Source organism: Metopolophium dirhodum, chromosome 5 (genome assembly GCF_019925205.1).
Source record: "Metopolophium dirhodum isolate CAU chromosome 5, ASM1992520v1, whole genome shotgun sequence".
NCBI lineage: Eukaryota > Metazoa > Arthropoda > Insecta > Hemiptera > Aphididae > Metopolophium > Metopolophium dirhodum.
The window spans coordinates 32,111,136-32,131,930 of record NC_083564.1 but is presented as its reverse complement, the minus strand read 5'-3'; the positions used below and the strand labels follow the sequence as shown (position 1 = coordinate 32,131,930).

Genomic DNA, 20,795 nt, shown 5'->3' with positions numbered 1-20,795 from the left:
ATAATGACCAAGTTTGGATTATTTAACATGCATATTATTCGAATACGTTCTTATTATACTTCGGTGCATGTAAAAGTGTGTCGCGTAAACGAGTATTTTCAAAACTAAAATTTTCAAAATAAAACTTAGATCTTCGATAAGTAATATCTGGATCCTTTAACTTATCTGTTTGTCGAAGAAGACATAATTTAATCATTTAACAAACAAAAATAAAATTATTGTAAGGGTTAAAAAAAAAGTAATACTTGTTTAATAATAATTTATAATTTATTTAATTTATTAATGTTATTATTTATGTTTATTGAATTTATTTTTACAGCAATAATATATAAGTTTATTATTTTTTGTGTACAATAATTGTAAAAAAAAGTGTCTATGTAAAACTCTGTTGAATGTTGATTATAATTATTATTTTTTTGATAGTTAAAATGACAAACAATTGCAGAGTAATAAAATATTATTTTTTAATTAAAAAAATAAAATAATTTTATTGCAATGTATCTACTAAAAGGCAGTTAAATTTTTTTCTAAGTTTGTATGGGGTCAATCATGAGCCAGGCTGACACTGTCTACAACACGAAAACATGACGCTGGCATTACAACAACTTGCAAGCCGAAAGAGTGTGCCCCTTTCGTCCGAAAGCGGCCCTCTCCCGTGAATGCCACTGCCACCACCACCACCACCGCCTCCGCCACCACCGCCGACAATATTATTCGTTTCGGAAACGCCGGGCACGTGCCCGTCCGCCCGTATTCCCCTGCGCACTAGAAAATCGTAGTAACATACTATCACTAAATATAGTGCATAATATATACATAACGTATACAGCCATCGTACCTACCTATTATATTATGTAGGTATAATATTATATTTATAGGTACCTACCACGTCTAGCGCACATGGTATATGGTATATGGTATATAGGTATATATTTATTATTGTACCGGCGGGCGGTGGCGGCGATGCAGCGCGCGCTCACCTACATCAGGTTGCACAGGCGAACCGGTTGTCATCCCGAGTTCAGCAGCAGTAGTCGCGTTGCTCTCGGTCCGTTCGCCACGCGCGTTTTTCTGTTTTCGTTTTCGCAGTGAATATATATTTTTTATGCTTTCATACAATATATCATAATAATATTATATAGGTGTAATATATATATATGTTTATACGTCGTCATATGCGCCCGTTGTCCGCGATTTTGTGCGAGTGAAAATATTTTATATATTATTATATTATCGTAATCGTCATCATCATCATTATTATTGTTACCGTCATAATTATTGTTGTTATTATTATTAAACTTCTATACTACTATAATATCACCGTCGTGCGGACGTCATTATAATATTGTCGCGGTGTACACGTCGAGTGAAAAACGACGACTGTTCACGTTTTAAGTAAGTGATATCAGCTACAATAGCATTAACAGTTTTTTACCCTTTAACCGCAGCTGACGTACCAAATATATTTGTACACATATTATATACGTGTATGTGATGTAGAAGGTGGTGCGATTACGTAATTAATATAGGCATTTAGCGTAGACAATAATATTACAATATATTATGTAGTCATATAGGTAGGTATTATAGTATACGGGTACTAGGTACCATAGACCATAGTATTTGCTGGTTTAAATCTGTCAGTTGTTCTTTTGTACACGGTTTGCAAACAACTTTCTCAAAAAAATCACAAAAAAAAATATAAATATTAAAAAACCACTACTTATCTACGGTCTGAATAATAATCGCGCACAGTAAACCATGATGTCGATGAACTCAGTCCGTGGTTGCCGAAACGACAATTGTCTATATTATATTATGATAAAACTATTGCAGCATAGTGCTGATGAAGGTATAATAATAAATTGGTCGATATTTTTGGTCTTGGTGAAAATTTTTTTTTAAAAACCGAGTAAATTTATACATTTTAATATTATATATGGTGGATAATGGATTCAGGCATCCATACGTATGCGCCCACCAAGTTTAAAATTGCCGCGTAAAATCATCTGAATAAATAAAGCACAATAATTATAGCAGGTAATAAAAAACAAACGTTTATAATTAATTACTTTATTTATTATAAGTCGAAATTATTGTAGGTATGACTCATAATCAAAACCAAATAGTCCATATATATTTTAGTTTTTATGTATCCATAAATAGTTTAAAATATCACACAATAGTTTCAACTCGACATTTTATACGTTTTGTACATGTCACTAGGGAAAGTTGCTGATCGTGTGTACGTGACGAGGTGATTTCGAACGCTTCGGCGGATTTCCAAAAAAATTGTCGATAAAATATTCTTTTTACTTTGAACCAATTACAATGTTAGCTGTTTTATTTAAAATAATTTTCACATTATATATGAAATAAACGTGTGGGAAAATATGTATTATTTTCGTGTTAACATACAAACTTCAAATACATAATAAATCGGTATGAATGTATATGGTAGGTAATTACAAGTATTCAAATTATGTGATTTTGCTAAGTTTTATAGTATTTTATTCTTTTATTAATCGAAAGTTAACATATAGATATTTAATTATTTTTAATTTATTCTATATGTTGGAAAATATAATATTAACTGTAATTTTTATTCGTATTTTAAACTAAAACAATTCATTTAATTGACGTGGTATTTTTTTTTTTAAACATTTATTGTAGTTATTGTGTTATAGGATATAAGAATTATAATTCAAGGTTAAACTTTTACTTTTCTAGACTAATCATAAAAATATAATGTTGTCAGAAAAGTAAATAAATTGTAATATTCCAATTGGCAATTTTCAAGATTGAAATTCACTTTATATTATAATAAGGTAGGTACCAACAAATGTTAGATAAAATATATTTTAAAATACACAGTTTATATTGGTTATACAGTTTATTTTTATTTAATTTAATAAACTAGGTAGGTTATATTATAGGTATATTAATAATATCTTAATGTTTTTATTTTTATGACATGAATGCATCATTTTAAATATTTGTAATAACTTAAGTTATTCGTTATTAAAATTATAAAACTATATATAAGTAGTGGGGAAATTCGGATGTATTTTGAGTTCAGATTCTGTATGTACCAGATACCTGGTGTTATAAAATAATTGGTCACGTTTATATAGTCTGTTAAAATGAGTTGCTATTACGAACTTTGTTACAGATATTATACCATATATAAATAGTGAATAGATATAAAATATAACAAAATATTGTACCCATCTGGAATTTAAAATTGTATGGTAAACCTAGTATCTACCGGCTACCATATTATTTTCATCTTGAAAAATCATAATCGTTTTAAAAAAAAACTATTGTGTAACTAGCTGAAATTCTATATATAATACTATGATAATTTCCGTTGGTTAAAAATATTCTATCAAAAATTACGGTCACGCTGATAAATATTATATTTTATGAATATAGATTATTTAAACAATATTATAAGTTGCATAGAGTTTTAAAAGGAAGCGAGTTCGGTACTTCTTTATGAGCGTTTATTAATATTTAACACAATTCTCAAATGTCTTACTGTGTTATTTATTTCTTATAGGTTCCTACCAATATATTTGTCTATTAAATAGTTGAACAGTTTCTTAGTCTATGTGGCAAAGCGGAAACGGTTACAGGACCTCCCACTATAAAAGCATACGTTACTATAATAACAAGCCATAATGTTTTGGAATTTATAATTATCATGCCAATGCTTGAAAAACACAATATAGCATTAGTAATTTATATGTGTGTTAAAAAAAAATAATAATAATAATAGTATAATGATAAAATAAAAAATAAACATCATAAGTTAGTTGGTGAATACAAATTATATGTTTTTTTTATAAAGGAATGTATACACTATACACATCGTTATACGTCTAGGGATCATGAATAGTTATTTACGATTCTTAGATATAGCTACATTTTATTTGATTAAAGAAGTAATAAAAAAAAACTAAAATTTAAGAGCAATTTAAAATTTGAATATAATATAAGTGAAAAAATAAATAATGGGCTTTTTTTGTGCATGAGATTTATCTAGTTTTGTTAAGTTTTTCGAGTATTATCATCTATTATGGAATAAATAATATATTTCACATTTATATATAGTTAGTACGAATAAATTAGACATTATTAGTTTAAACGTAATTGTTCTAGAATTGATTAATTATTTCTGTAATTATATTTTATGATTTAATCAAAATATCTGCAATTTATTTCGTTAAAATTGATAATTATAGTTATGAATGTACGATATAGTAATGAATTACCTAGTTGATCAATATTAACACAATGAATTTTACCAAAACATAATTATGCTACCTAGCTAATAATTGATGGAACGAGATTTCAACTTAAATTTTTATAATATTTTAAATGAACTTACCGACTCAAAAGTTAAGTAAGCTTTACATAATTATTGAAAGTTATTGATGAATTTAAAAAAAATTAAGTGCTAACTATAAAAACATACATTATTTTTCTTCAGTACTAAAATAATTAAAACTAAAATACATACTAAGTTTTTTTAATTAATAATTTTGCATTTTACTTGAAGATAATTCCAGGGTTCATACTTCATTATTATATTATATATCTTCAACGGAATAAACGATAAATAAGTTTCCTTTTAATTTGTTTTTGTTCCATTATAAATCAATACTAATGTGCAGTAAATTATTATGGGTAATGATAATACGTTGTTTATTATTTTAAATTACAACGAATTAAATATTTAATTCCATTAATGATGTGCTTAATTAACAGATAAACCTATAAGTATTCTTTATTATTCATAAAATTCGATCATCTTCAATAGTGGTACACATTTGTTTGATGACTACATTAGTACCTACGTTGAATAAATGGAATAGATTATATTTTGACAAACAATAATTATTTAAAAATAAATTAAGTTAACAATAATTATAAAAATATGTATTAGGTCCACTTAAATTTTAAAGAACAGATTAAATTAGTTATTGTTTGTATATTTTAAACTTATAAGTACTCGGTTCATTTCAATATTTATATTTAAATTATTGCCATACTGCTTAAAAATGAAATTGACATTATAACAAATTGTTTATATACATTTAAAAATATATGATATGACTCTTATTGTCATTACTTTTAGATTTCATTTATTACTTGGTTAAAAAAAATCATTGGAATTCAATCCTCATTCTCTTTCGGATTTATTAACGTATACATAAATGTTTGTATCTTCTTCTATAGAATATTAAAAATCCTCAAACGTATTTTCATCTTCGGGCCTTCCTGGTCACATCACGAATCCCAAACACATAATAGTCAAGGTGACGAGTTCTAAAAGCAAAACACACACATACAAACACAAATATATAATATATGTATATCATATATATATATATATATATACATTTGGAAAGACCTTAAAAAACAACAACAATTTAATGGTCAAATCGTGTTCTGTTTTCTCAAAAGATGAAAGATGTCTCCAATAGCCCAAACTCCCAAGATACACACAGCAAAGTACAGTTAGAATGTGTGCTAGTGCTGAAGTCATGTGCAACAATACTATATTCAATAAAAACATGAGTTTTTTGATAATGTTTTAAAAGGAATAAATAACAACTTGGAAATGAAATAAAAGGAAAATAAAGAAAACAAATGCTCTTTACCGTATTATCTCACAGAACTGTTAATGATAATATAATAATTGATGTTAGGGAAGGATACATTTTTTAGAAAAATGTATTGCTTTGGTATATATCTAAAATTTTAAAATTAAATTTGTTTACTTAAGTAATTTTTTTTGACTGAACATTATAGGTAGGTATATACCATAGGACATAGATATTATTATTCATGCAATTAATATATAGTAACTACCTACATTTTATATGGAAAAAACCTGATAAATGTTTTTTATATTTTCTTCTACTTTTTATACAATAGTAGGTATATTTAACTAAAGATAGTTATAAGCATATTTTTTTTAAGAATAATATTCACGTACAAATGGAAATAATAGTTTTAAAAGACCCGGAAATTATAACAAATAAAATAAAAATTTGGTTAAAAAGTATTAATTTACATTATTTTTTTGTGCGTTCACACTTTTTAAAAATAAATAAAATAAATATTTTACTCATAATTTTAATGAACAGTTAACACGGAAATTAAAATTATATGTATTGATGTAATATTTAAAAATATTATTTATATTTGATTTAAAGGATGTAGATAAATTATAGTTATTGACATGAATACATGACACATGAGTATAATATGTCGCCTCAACAGAATTTTAAAGGGAAAAATTATCGAGGAAAAAATAGTAAAGTTATTGCGTGAACGACCTAATTCAGAGACTTTTTATTCCCGTGGGACATTCTAAACTCGGGTCTTCCTGTCAGCATCGATTCATGTCACTTGTTTGGCGGGTCGAGGAAAATATAAATCTGTAGCTCTCTTTTTCGTACAAATAGTTCAATGTACAAAATATTGATCAGTACTTTTGAAGTTGTTTGAAAATTGTTAAATGAGTCTCAAGTTTAAAAAGTATTTTAATTCAATATTTACAATCTTCAATAAAGTATTATTATTAGAATTATCATTTGTGTAGTAATGTAAAGCTCAGTATTTCTTGTTTTAATTATATCATTTATTATATAAATTATTATGTTATTAAATAAGTAAGTTATAGATTCCTTCTTTATTTTACTTGAAAAAATAGCTGTGATTTGTGAGCAACATGATTGAAACAATTAAGCATATTATATTATACATAGCCACATAGGTACTCATTTTAATAATGCATCTTCGACCACCACATTGCATTTTGTGAAATTAATAAAATAGTTTAATAAATACGAATTAATCATGTATATGACACAAATTAAATGTGTGTGTCTATTTAAAATGTTGTGACCATTAACAGACACGCATAACATTACAACACAGGATTTATTCTGGTTACATATTGTATAGTGTCGTACACATTGATATTACATTTCACCAACGAAGTTTAATATATTAATCGAGCTGTTTTTACAAAACATTTAATATCTTAAGCAAAATATTTGATTGCAGTTCTATATTATGGTTTTAATTTAAAAAATCTGTCATTTGACTATAGGTATATAATATATAATGCGTCATCGTATAACTGCAAAACAATATACTAAGCGTTTTCTTCGGCTGTATACATTCCTATCGAAAAGGCACACAAACATATTATACAATATACATAAACCTAAGTGATATTATGTTTTTAAAACGCATTAAAAACTGCGTAGATATTAAATATTGTTTTTGCACTTAGAGTTCAATATTTGCCTAGCGTATAATATAGGGCGGTGGCGTATATGCCCATGTATTTTAGGTTTAGGTAATAATTAATAAACATAATAATATGTGCATTGAGTTATTTAATACCTAACGTCAAAATTAGCGGTAGACGGTTAATTAGTTGTACGGATTGAAATAACCTTCCTTCCAGAATTTGTGTTTAATTTATTCTAAAATATAGCCGGAAGAATAGCTACAGAAAATTCGATGTAGGTACCTACTGACTACTGAGTGCAGCGAACAATACGAATGTGCTTGTTATTTAGTAGGTAGGTACTGTATTCTTTACTCGAATACGAATATATATTATATATTTTATTTTTAAGTATTTTTTTCCGTGTGCCTGTAAGTATTTTTTATCTCAATGTGGACCGCTCTTCGTTCAAGACGTTTCAAAATTCTGTACTTTTAACCTCACAGGTTCCTCACCCCAAAAATCTGAATACAATCCTCCTGAAAATCATACAAACAACTTCTCGAGACACTTACGTACAGTTGTACAAACTATCCTCTTCGAAGCGTATTTCTCTTGAATGCAAACCACTGCAGCGAGTCTTAATCCCTATACCGCGAACCCCTTCACCCATCATCACTATTCGTCGTGTGTCACCTTTTCGCGTGTATATTATTCTTTTCGTTATTTCACAACGTTGACAATTTTTATATAGAGAAGTATATCATCGTAGGTTTTTTTATTGAGTTTTTTTATTTCAAGTATAACGTCTCAACCGAAAGCGACAAAATACCGTAATGATGTAGTCACGACACTGCAGTCCATACCTACTCAATTATATACCTAATACAAATGCGAATAAATTGATTTTTGAGTATAGGTGCAACTGCACCTCGTGAAATATGTATATTACGTCCTTTTTTTTCATTAATTGTATTTTTAATAGCCCACAAGCTAAAACACCGCTCCACCGGGGCAAAACTTTCTGGATAATATATTATATGCGTCCGACACGCGTGTGCGTGTATCTTTAATAACATTATCTCGCCGTATATACACAACAACGTCGTCGTCGCGTGTATGTCGTATTGATATTTTTATTCTTGTTCCCGGCAAATTGACCCCCTCTAAATATAATACACGACGGTTCCCGGTGTTACGCAATTAAGAGGATATCACGAGCGTTTCCGCGCGCATAACATATACATGATGCACGTACGACTGACATCGGTGGCGAGATCACGGCGGCCCTCCCCCCTGCACACAGTTTTTCGTCGTAGATACCCGGTATACGTACTTTATACAGAGTGATACACCAACCATATGTTCACCCCTTCGATAATTCAGTTATTCAAAATCTGGTTTTTGGAATTTTTAAATGCACTTAAAGACCATATTTTTGTACTACTTAAGGAGTGTACTGTGGAGACACAAATTTCTGTTTTTAAAATAACAACCCCCGCCCCCTACCTTATACCGTAAATTATTTAGCGAATAATTTTCTGAAAATGTTAACGTATCAAAATCAAATTTGAATCGGTAATTGTTGTGTTATTAAAGTTTGTGTATACTAAGGTCCAAGAACAATGATAATTGGTCAAGAAGATATGGGGGCTATGGTGATTTGACAATTTTAGTGTTTAACATTAATCTTTTAATTTTAATAATTTGTATAGAAATGGTCCAAACATAATAAATACTATTGATCCAATATTATACATCTACTTTATATTTTTGTAAAACCATTTTAATAATTTGAAAAACTGCACGTTCGAATTTTGAATGAAATAGAACCAAATTATTAGGTACATCAAAATGTTCGAAAAATGTATTCACTAAATAATTTTCATTAAAAAAGCAAGGTTATCATAATCATTTGATAAGTAGATTGTATCACCACTGCAGGACACTCCTTAAGTAGGTAGTACAAAAAAAATTCAAGAATTTAAAAATATGGTTATTGATCATAATAAAAATCAGAATTATTGAAATAAATTAATTATTAAAGGGAAAACGGGGGTGAACGTGCATAATATGGTGAATCACTCTGTATACGCCGAAAGTACAGTACAACCGTGATTAAATATATTATAATATGCATAATATATATTTTTTTTTTTTTTAAACCAACACACCGTGTAATGGTGGCGGCGGCAGTCCCTTTCTCTCGTCGTCCTCATCCTGGCTGCCCGATGGATGGCGGTTCAGTTGTTTTATTGGTTTCGCAATACGATCGCTAAAAGGCCGCGGGGCGCGCGTATATTGCGCAGTGGTGGCGACTTCGACGACGGCGTTGTGTCAGTGGCAGTAACTGTGTGTGTGTGTGTGTGTGTGTGTGAGTGGTGTTGGTGGGAGACTGGAGAGGTATAGCAGTTGTGGTGGGCCTAATAATAATATAAAAGCGTTCTCCTGGCACTGGCGCGCGGGAACAATCCAATTTCGGGTTTGACGCCAACAGACTCTTATAATATATATCGACGTCGAGCCACCGGAAATCTATCGGTCTTGTATATTATTATTATATTTCGTGTGGCTGAGTTGTGTGTTTTTATCGCTATACCTAAATGAAATCATAATACAACGGTATCTATATTATAATGCAATAATAATATTATAATCATATACGTACCTATCCGATGTACTAAACTATAATAATAATAAAAACAATTTCACATGATTATATTTTTGTGTTTGTATTATATTCGTGAAGGTGACATTGGTGCTCGCGTTAATGTTTTAGCAGCAGCCTTGGATTAACTATTAATATTTAACACGTTTACTTTAATTCACCAATTATTTACTCACGAGAGCTGTAGTTCACATTATAAAACAATAGAATAATAATATGTTTAATACATTTTATTAGACTCTTGACGGGACTAGTATATTTATTAGGACCAAACATTGAAATTTATATTTACGCAACTTTGTGTGTAAGATTACCCCTTCTATAAATTCTACAAAACTGCTGCGCCACTATATTATATTGTTTTTTTTTTTTTTATAATAAATTATTTAACTCTGTTGGTAATTATATAACGTAACCGTGTATATATATCTATATATACGATTACCAGCCAGTGGCCACTGATCTCAAGAAACTCAAAAAAAAATGCAAATTCCATATTATGATGTGCAATCGGCATAAACTATGGATAACATTCAATAATCTATCATCTATTATGTATACATAATATGTATATTATACAGCGTGTTCACGCTAAGAGTTCACACTAAATATTTCAGCTGTATGACCTTGGATTGAAATGGAGTTTTAAAATTTTTTTAAAAAGTCGTCCCTTCTGGCATGCACAATATAAATTTTTTTTTGAATGACACCCTCAATATTTTTTTCAGACTCAGATAGACCATTTTTGTGATAAAAGTTTTTTTCATGATACAAAATTGACGATGTTAGAGTAAGTTGAAATTTAGGAATAATCGAATAATAATCTGGTTTTGACATTTTTTTGTTTTTGTAATTTACACTAACTATTGTAATTATTCACATTGCGAGAATGCGAGATAAGATAAACAATAATTTATTTAAAGTAGTGACAATTATAAAAATTAACAAATTACACATTTTTATACTTAATTTTTATATTATTTAATAAACATGAATGTTTACTGTTTATTTAGGCCTTTTCTGTGTACAAATAGTAATTTAAAAATCTCAGTAAAAATTATTATGATGGATAACATTTTGTTGAAAATAGATTAATCATAAAATTAAACTTACCTACTCTCACACTGTTCATTTTATAATTAGAAAAAACTCTTTAAACATTTTTTTTAAATAGTCCATCCAAAATTGTGGAAAATAGTTGATTTTACTATATTAAAAATTAAAAATTATAAGTTGTAACGCATAATAACAATTTGAAATGTTCTCAAAATACCTATATTTTAGTACTTACTTCCTTTCAACTACCAAAACCTTTAATTCAATCGATAGATCAAATATTGAGTTGAACACATTTGTATAATGTATAATAATTATAATTAAGCTATACTTTTTCCTACTATTCCAGAAGTTCAATTTTGAGTATTATAATATATTTTATCATAGTAATTTGTTTTTCCACCATTATGTTATTTTGTATTTTATATGTTGGGATAGTTTAGTTTATATTGTAAATTGTAATCTCTGTTATTATAATCATAGTTTGCTATGTCCAAATGATATGTATTATTTATTGTATCGCGAAAGTTACTGTATTATTGGGCCTCCACCCGTTATACATCAAATAAATCAAATAAAAATCAAATATTCATGCATCTAATCAGCTGTTAGGTATACGTCTTATGCTAATAAAATAGTCACATTTGAATTACTGATAGTAATTATTGCGTTCGATTAAAAATCAGTCCATAAAAGTTACAATAAATATTATTTTATTCTCTTTAAATTAAATTTTTTAATCATATTCATTTCTTATATTTTATAAAGTGTGACTCAGTGATTTTAATATACAATATTTAATTGACTAGCAAAGGAAATCAACTATAAAGGATTTCTTATAATATATAGTTAAGAAACTATTTTTTTTTCATTTTAATGTTTCACTTGAAACTTTTGTGATTTGGGTATACATTCATTCATTCTCATAAATACTTTAAAAGTTGTATAATTTTTTTTGTAGTGGCCAGTCAGCCAATCGGTACATCATGTTCATAAAAACTTTACATTTCTTAAAGTTTATAGATATCCACAATACTCGTAGTATTATAAGTGTTATAATTTATAATTATAGCCTATAAGCCTTCATGAAAATACATAGGTAGATAATATGATGTGCAGCTAATAATTATATCTATGTATGTTTAACCTAATTTTGGTTGATTATCATTAAGTTATATAAATGAGATTTAGTGATTAAATATTTATGGTTGAACAAAAAACAATAATTACAATTTACAATGAGAAATTTTAATTTATGTACAGGACAATAGGTTGGGTTTTCGATTATTTTAAATTTTGAGCGAAGCGAGAAAATTATTGGTTTTCCAAGGTTGGAATGTGTGTTTTAACAGAAAACATTTTTCAGCAGGGATATTAATTGAAGGTCATTTTTATCGTACTACCGATAGGTACTATAAAAATAATACAGAAATAACAAAGGTAGCGCTGTTGTGTCCCTAGAAATATTCTAATTAAGTTTTTATTAAATTGCTGAATGTAACTAATTTATTATTCATAGTAATTTTCTTATAAGAATTTTTTTTTCATTTATATACTTGGACCTGTTTGACGGAAAAATATTTTTTCAGAATATATTTATTATGTTCACATTTGTAATTGCAGCATATATGTGATTCGTGGTTATAAAAGTCGAGTAGGTAAGAAATTTCAAAATGGCTCATCAGTAAATATTTACCTAAATATTCTGTTGTTAACCTTCGACCAAACGGTAACGCGGAAGCTGAATAATATCGATTTATTGTTTGTGGGCTGCGTACGTTTTGGGAGAAAATTGTGCGTGTGCTGGTTACTTTGAATAATTGGAATTGGAATACAACTAGGAGGACGTGTATTTAAACATTTTAAACCGGTTAGATTTTCAAGTTATTTTTAGTGACTCATTTAGATGTGTATAACATACGACATACTAGGTAATTTTATATTTGTTCATCTCCACTCACCAATGGTGTTTTGTCACAGAATAGAAATTTAAACTACAGTAAGTTTACAGATATGTGAACAAATAATTGATAATTATTTTAATAATTGTCGTACATACTATATTCTATTTTATATTATTACCAAAAAATTATATTCTAAACGCATTTGAAACTACGTTATATTTTATTTTAGTTATATATAGTAACGCGTTCAAACACATAACTTCATAATATTACAATATAATTTATTTTATCGTGCAGACTTCAGATGTAGGTTATGAGAAAATATGACCTCCCGTCCATCCGATTCCGTGTGTATTCGATTTCAAAATATCGTATTAAAGATTACGCATTAAGCTAATTGATCTTCAATAACAAGTGGAATACTTTATTAGTCACTAAAATTAGATCTAGATGTTCGCTGGAGACGTGCGGTGAATCTTACATTTCTTTGCGAACAGCTCTGAATCATATGGATTTTCTATCTCTATTTGCTAGTTACCCACTCCTCGTCTCTACAGATTTGAAACTACATTCTCTGCTCCAATACATACAACTCATACATTATTGGGCCCCATAACTTAGTGTGTGTTTTTCTATTGTTTGCCCTTCTATTTCTTTTTAATATACTTCTACTATTGCTAATTTTAATTGAATTATCGTGCGTATACAGTGCGTGTGCAGTGAAAGTATATCATAAATAATATAATATGAAGAGTAAATTAATTAGAAATTGATGTTAAATTGTCAGAATATAATATACATATTTATGTTAAAACTTAAAATTCATATTTTAAAATATATACAAAGCACATAGCACTTGTGTATTATCTGTAATCGTACGTGATTTTTGAATCAAGTCTCGTTATACGTGCCAATAAAATAAGTTCAACATATAACACTAAATAGTAAATTTATAATGTTTACGACACAGTTGATTTTTATGTGTACATTTAAAAATTCTAAAGAACAGTGTAGTTACTAAATTCTTCGAATCATAGAAAAATATCGACTTATTCGATGACTTTCGGGTGCTGGTTCGTATAATGGTCATCGCGTGCGTTCACCCGTTTTGCGAATTGCGCTTAATAGCCGCTACACTCGACTGTAAAGTCTCGAACGGAATTTTGCTAAGGTATAGGATTGATTCTGTTTATAGGCAATACAATTATTACTTAGATATATAAGATTATTGTGGACTACAGACATATTTTTAACATGGAGTAAACTTAATTACTATTACCTCGGAGATGTTTCCTCGGAATGAAAAAAAATACGATAAAACGATCTCGTTAAAAGTTATAGCGGTTTAGTACATACAAGACTTATAATTATATCAGAGTAAATACTTAAGGGAATCGCATCACACGTATTTTTCGTACGTTTTAGACCAATAAGCGGTGGTAAATTTCACATACTTCCGAATGTCCGATTTTAATTTTTAATATATGTATGAATTCTTTGGGAAAATAACTAGGCTTTCTAAGAAGTCAATTTTCAATGTTCAATTTTAAAGAACCATAAAATTTGAATATTTTTTTAAAAAATCTCAGGAAATAATTGTATTACATTTGTATTTAGTTTGGGCTTTTTGGGTTTTATATCAAAAAAGTGGTTCCTGCAAAGCATAGTCTAGGAGCTTACGAATTCAACCCTTTTTTCGAAATTACAATCAAACTTCAGGAAGTATGTTTAATTTACTACCGCTTTTGGTAGTTTTTATAGGTGAAGCATAGAAGAATATAATATTTCGTTTTTCTCGATTTATTGACATGTGCGTGTGCGTGCGAGAGTGGCACACGACGGATTCCGAACGTATCAACAAACACTAATGATCATTTACTTCGCACACAATCACACTGCGTAACGAGTATAAGACATCGAATTGCCTATACGCGACCCCTTATTAAATCACCGTCACCAATTCCCTTAACTTATTTGTGGGGCTCAATGTGTATAAAGAATATAACAATAAGTGATTTTTAAAATGTTTTCTTTGTGATAATGCAGTAGACATAATGGTATACCGCGTGTGTACCTATATATTGGGTGTCAGCTGATTTATATAATTATATAATCTTACTAGCTATATTACGGTATTACCCGACTCCGACCGGGCTAAAATCAATTTATCTATTCGTTTATCCAATCATAATAAATATTGTATTGTCTATAACCAATGGCAACCCTATACAGAAACAACAAAGTATTTGACTTTCGTGAGCTGAATACGCGTGATCCAACATTTAGGGGTTGGATTCCAAGATGAAGAGTAGCCTAACCCATTCGAAAGCCCAAATCATATATATGCAACATTTTATGCTAACTAGCCAAAAATTGTGGATTTTCATAAAGAACATTAGATATTATAGATCTTTGATTTTAAATATAATAGAAAGAACATTTTAAAATAATAATCAAAGATAACATAATAGTAATAATATTATACCTACTATAGGTAATATAGTTTTTTTTTCTATAACAGCGTAATTGCGGCCAATACTTATATGCCATATTTCTACTAATTAAGATAGTATAATATAACCTATAACCAATGGCAACCATTTATATAAACAACAATTTTTTTTTATTTTTTGTGAGCCAGAAAAATGAAGTTAAAAACACTTTCCAAGTGTCAAGAAATCTATATTGATACAACTTTTATTTAAATTGGTTCAGTATTTTCTGAGATTATGTTGAAAAAAATTAATTTATATCTTTATTTTTATACCTTTTTTTTTTTTTTTATTGAAGTGATCTACAATCTACACATGTTTTAAGTATAATAAATAGGTTTGATGAATGACGAGTAAGAACGATATGATAATAAGATAATGGAAGGTACCCAGTGGTAACACCCTATCATTTTTTATACCTAGGTACATAATATAGCAATAACAGATAACACTGCTGCACATTTATTAGGTACCTATAATATTTAATCACCTCATTAATTATATCATATTATTATCGTGTACCTATCAGACATCAGTTCTAATTAATCTCATTACTGTTTCTAAACTTTTAGGCCACTCTGTATATACGGTAGTGTACTAGTGTGGTGCAACCAAGTACCTATTTAGTATGGTACTGGTAACAGTACTGCGATGCGACCATGCGTTATTCTATATTTTGGCTTCCTACCAGCGTATTAGTATACTAGCTGAATATCCCGGCTTCACCAGTATGTGTATCTTGGTTTGAGTCTATCTCAGTTCTAGTGTACCTCGCAGTTCACGGATAAATTCAAACTATATGGCTAGATGGGCAACCGTAAGTCGCCGATTGGATTTAGCACTTTGTATATTTTTTAACGTGGTTCAAACTACTTACTCTATAAACTTTTTTGACATTTTTAAAAACAACGTCTGAGCCATCCAAAATTTAGCGGCTAAATGATTTCTAGTAAAAAAAGGGGTTCTTATTTAAAAAACAGACTTTGTATCACCACAGGACACTCCTTAAGTAATTAAAAAGAAATTCAAATATTTCAAAATATGGTTTTTGAGTATGTATGAATTAATAAATCCAAAGATCATAATTTTAATTTGTTCATTAATCATTATTAAAGGAAAAAAATAGCGTGCTTGGCGAATCACCCTGTATATTGTAATGATTTTTGTAATTCTAATTTATACATACACATTACACATAAATATAATAATATACGTAAAGTGCCACACGATAACGGCGTTATGATGTTTTGGTATCATTTTCGAACTGCTGCCGCAGCCGACAATTTTAACCATATAGTAGCGCAAGAACGCATTGTATTCATCGTGTAGGCGAAACTTTAATATTTAAAACTGTTTATTAAAACGCATTCGTATAATATATAATGTCAAAACAGCGCACAATTGGCGGCGGCGGCCGTATAATATATTAATATACATAATACACGTTTAACTTGGTCTGTTTATCGCGTGTTGTAGTGTGTATGATGTGACTTGACGCGAGTTGGATGCGTGTTAGTCGGTCTTTTTATACCGACGCGCGCGCACTGCACAATTATATCCGTAATCGCATATAATACATGTGTTTGCGACAGTAAAACCGATTTTACTTATACTAATATGTAAGTTCAAAATTGGCATATGAAATTTAACGATGAAATTTAATATTTACGAATAATTTTTTTGACGAAATCTAAACTAAATTCAACTTATTGTTACTTATGAATATCCAATATTGTTAAATACCTGTTTGCACACAGATAAAATAGTAAAAATAACTTTGACGACATTTGCCTGTAATTAAGATAGTATAATAATTCCTGTTCGTTATACATTTATTCCTCGTAAATATTAAATTTCATCGTTAAATTTCATAGTCCAATTTCGTAATTAGAAAAAAACTTTTTTACATAAATTGTTTAAAAAAAATACTCTATCTGAATATGTAAAAAAAATTGATGTTACCATTTCAAAAAAGTAAGTTGTATCGTGCATGCGCGTATTGAAAGTGTTAAAAAATTGAAATTTATCTAAAAATGTGTATTTTAGTACTATCTGTTATTCATCGAAAACCCCATTTCAATACAAGATCATCGAACTGAAATATTTAGTGGTACCTCTTAGCGTGAAAGCACTGTATAGGTATTATACAGGACGATTCACCGAGCGTGCTCACCTCCCTTTTTTCTCCAATAATTCTGCAATTATTCCAAATTTTGGAATATTTTCAAATGCGCTTGAAGATCATACTTTAAAATTCTTGAGATATCTTGCACTATACTTAAAGAGTATCCTGTCATCTGGATGTGTCCCCTGAGCTATAAACTTTTGTTTTTTCAAATAACCCTCCCCCTTTTCTATACTTAAGCGGAAAATTTTTCTGGAAATATTGACGTATAAGAATCAAAATTTGAGTAGTTTTTCAGTTTTTAATATTGTTTGCTAGGTCTATAACTCTATGGTTTGAAACATCTCGACAAATTTAAAACGTGATATTTTAGTATACTTAAAAATTGAAAAATTGATTTCGAATAAATACATTATTTAAGTTAAAAATGAGGGTGACCATGCTCGGTGATCCACTCTGTATATAATTATAATAGCGATTGGCTGTAATACGTTTGTCGGCGTCTATAGGTATAGTGCAACCGGAAACGTTTTGTATTTTTTTTCCCCGTCCACAAACTTCTGATTTATTTATTTTTTCGCTCTTGTGCATCAGAAATATATATGTGGTGGCTCGTGCAGCTACATAATACGCGTTCGTACATATAGGTCGTCGTTTCTAATTAATTTTCCATTGTTCCATCCTGTGTGTATAAACAAGCACTTTAAAAACCGTTCACAGTGAGCGATATGTGACTTATCCCCAATATAATAATAATAACAATATTATAATATTATGCCACCTACAATATATTCTCCGCACGCAGGTAATATATAGTGTTGCAGTTATATTGTAACCATCATAATATAATATCTGAAAGTGTTAATTAATCTTAATGTCGTTGAACCTATAATAATATATTATAATTCGAACGATACGATGTCGATGGACAAAAATATCGATAGCTATAGCGCAGGGATGGGCAACGGGCTGCGGCATGCGAGCCCGGCTGCCGCATAGCTTTTTTTTTTTACTTTCCATCTCTGGCCCGCTAGATTTTTGCTCTTTCAATGAATTGTCCCTCTTCTCTCTAGTAGCATAATATAGAGTTGCCCATCCCTGCTATAGCGGATTCGTTTGAATAAAATGATCGAAGTAGGTAACGATAGTGTTCAACATTTTTATATATTTTATTATGAACAGGTAGACAGGTAGTATTAGGTAGGTATCTCAGTATTTGTGACACATAAATCTGTGACGCGCGATATTTTTAAAATAAAAGTGCCTACCTATATAATATATCCATGGTACAGACGTTAGATATACACTTAACAGTTGCGCAGGTTGTGTTTATCGACTTGATAAGTATATATATATATATATATATAGGTACCTATATTATGATTCGCACTGTTATTATAACTTTACTGTAACGCGATGCTCTGCATATTATATAATATTATTATTATTATATTTATACACTGTTGCGAACATTCGCGATTTGCACTCGCGCTCTACATTTGTGATTATAGTACAATAATAATTACGAAACTCGGCATCGTTTTGTCGTTTGGTCGAGATACAATAATATTATGTTTACCGTTAGTGTTTACTATGATATTATTATTATCGTCATCATAATATTATTATTGTTAATTAGTTAATGTTGTCTCAGTGTAGGATTAAAATATACAAATCGACAATTATATTTGACTTACACAGTCGCGGTACACGATGATATAAATATTATAATAAATTATGTTATGACATTATAATATATAGGTACATATTAAAAAGTTTATACAATTTACATAATAATATGTAATAGATGTGTCTGCATTTTGACGTAATGCTTGTGAACCCAGTAACCAGTTCTTTTTACTACAGTATACCGTATTTCACCGTATCACAAATATTCATATTTTGTTTGTGAATCGATAATATTACATGCTGTGTTATATTGTGACAATATAGTATCAGTCATCATTTTACATATGATCTTGATCGTATATTACAACGGAAAACACGATAATATTGACGGTTTTCGGGCGGAGATTTTTGTTTGTCGTATATTGTAAGCATATCTAGATCGGTTGGTTAGTTGGGAAGGAGATCTAAGCCTTCAACTTAAAGTATCAAAATTCCAAGTCCACGCGTACTAAATATTATATTAAATAATTGGGTTATCAATACGATTTTATGGTGAATCAGTTCGTGATCTTGGTCAACGCCTAATCACGTACATTAATTAGTCCCCGATTGCACATTCAGGATTCGTATATTGTAAGGCTCTTAAACTTATTGGATTTCTACTGAGGATAATACGTGATTGTAAATAATCAGCTTCTTTAAAATCATTATACTGTAGCTCTTTAGTGGGGCCCAGTTTTGGTCCACTTTATGGGATCCGTAGACTTCTTGCGATTGGAAAACGATTGGGTGGGTACGAAGAAAATTCTTGCGTTTTGCTGCTTTTTTCCTAAACATAAATTTTTCTCCACATGACTATTACATGACTATTACTACCACGCATATTAGTCAGCTTCTTGGTGTGACCAGTCGATCTGACCTCCGAAAAAGAACGTCTAACCTTTCTAAACAAACTTATATCTGGTTATGTTCTGATTGCGGATATCAACTTGAGGGTGCTTTCTAGTCAACGGAGGAATTTCACTCCCGTTATCATACCTATACTTCCTCTACTACTAACTACCTTCATAATAATTATCATCTACACCATTATTTGATGAGTTTAGCCAATGAGGACCCAAAATAGGCTTTACTATTGAGCAATATTTTTAAATATTTATATCGACTGTAAACTTGTTAATTTAAGATGCTCTAAGGTGTTTTCTTGTGATGTTGTCATTGCAGTTTAGGTAATAAAACCTGTTTTCCATTTCAATAAATAAATTTATATATTATATTACGAGCAATTCACCCGTCTCTATAATTTTCTGATACGCAGTTCAGAATGGTTTAACATTTATTACCAATTTTGGAACCAACGCTGTGACGGTTATTTACCGAGGTCGGGTGTACATAATAATATCATCCTGGTGTAATAATACTAAATATTTATTACATTATTCTATTGTGAATACATTTCCCTTTAATCTCTGTGTGCACATACGCCGTGGGGTTGGCGAAAAGAGCGGGTTTCCGAGAAGGGAGTATTTGTATATTGTACACGCGTAGCGTTGCCTTAAGGATAGTTTCTGCAAGACCTGAACGGACTCTTGGGTATATTATTATACGAGCTTGATGTGATGTTTATAAACATTGACCGCTTTGTAAGTGGCTGTTATCCAGTGTA

At 29.4% G+C, this 20,795-nt stretch overlaps 1 protein-coding gene across 5 annotated transcripts in view; it reads left to right on the top strand.

The window, feature by feature from the left end:
* Nucleotides 1-20,795, top strand: part of LOC132944546 (oxidation resistance protein 1) — a 187,332-nt gene that overhangs the window by 25,716 nt on the left and 140,821 nt on the right. For 2 of the 5 annotated variants that reach the window (XM_061013966.1, XM_061013965.1), the window contains exon 1: nucleotides 1,015-1,395. The exons of 1 other annotated variant lie outside the window; for it this stretch is intronic. The gene's annotated coding sequence lies outside the window, so the exon portion shown is untranslated. Of the gene's footprint in view, nucleotides 1-1,013; nucleotides 1,396-20,795 lie in introns of those variants that run through there. 2 more of the 5 variants (XM_061013964.1, XM_061013967.1) reach the window with 2 other exon arrangements.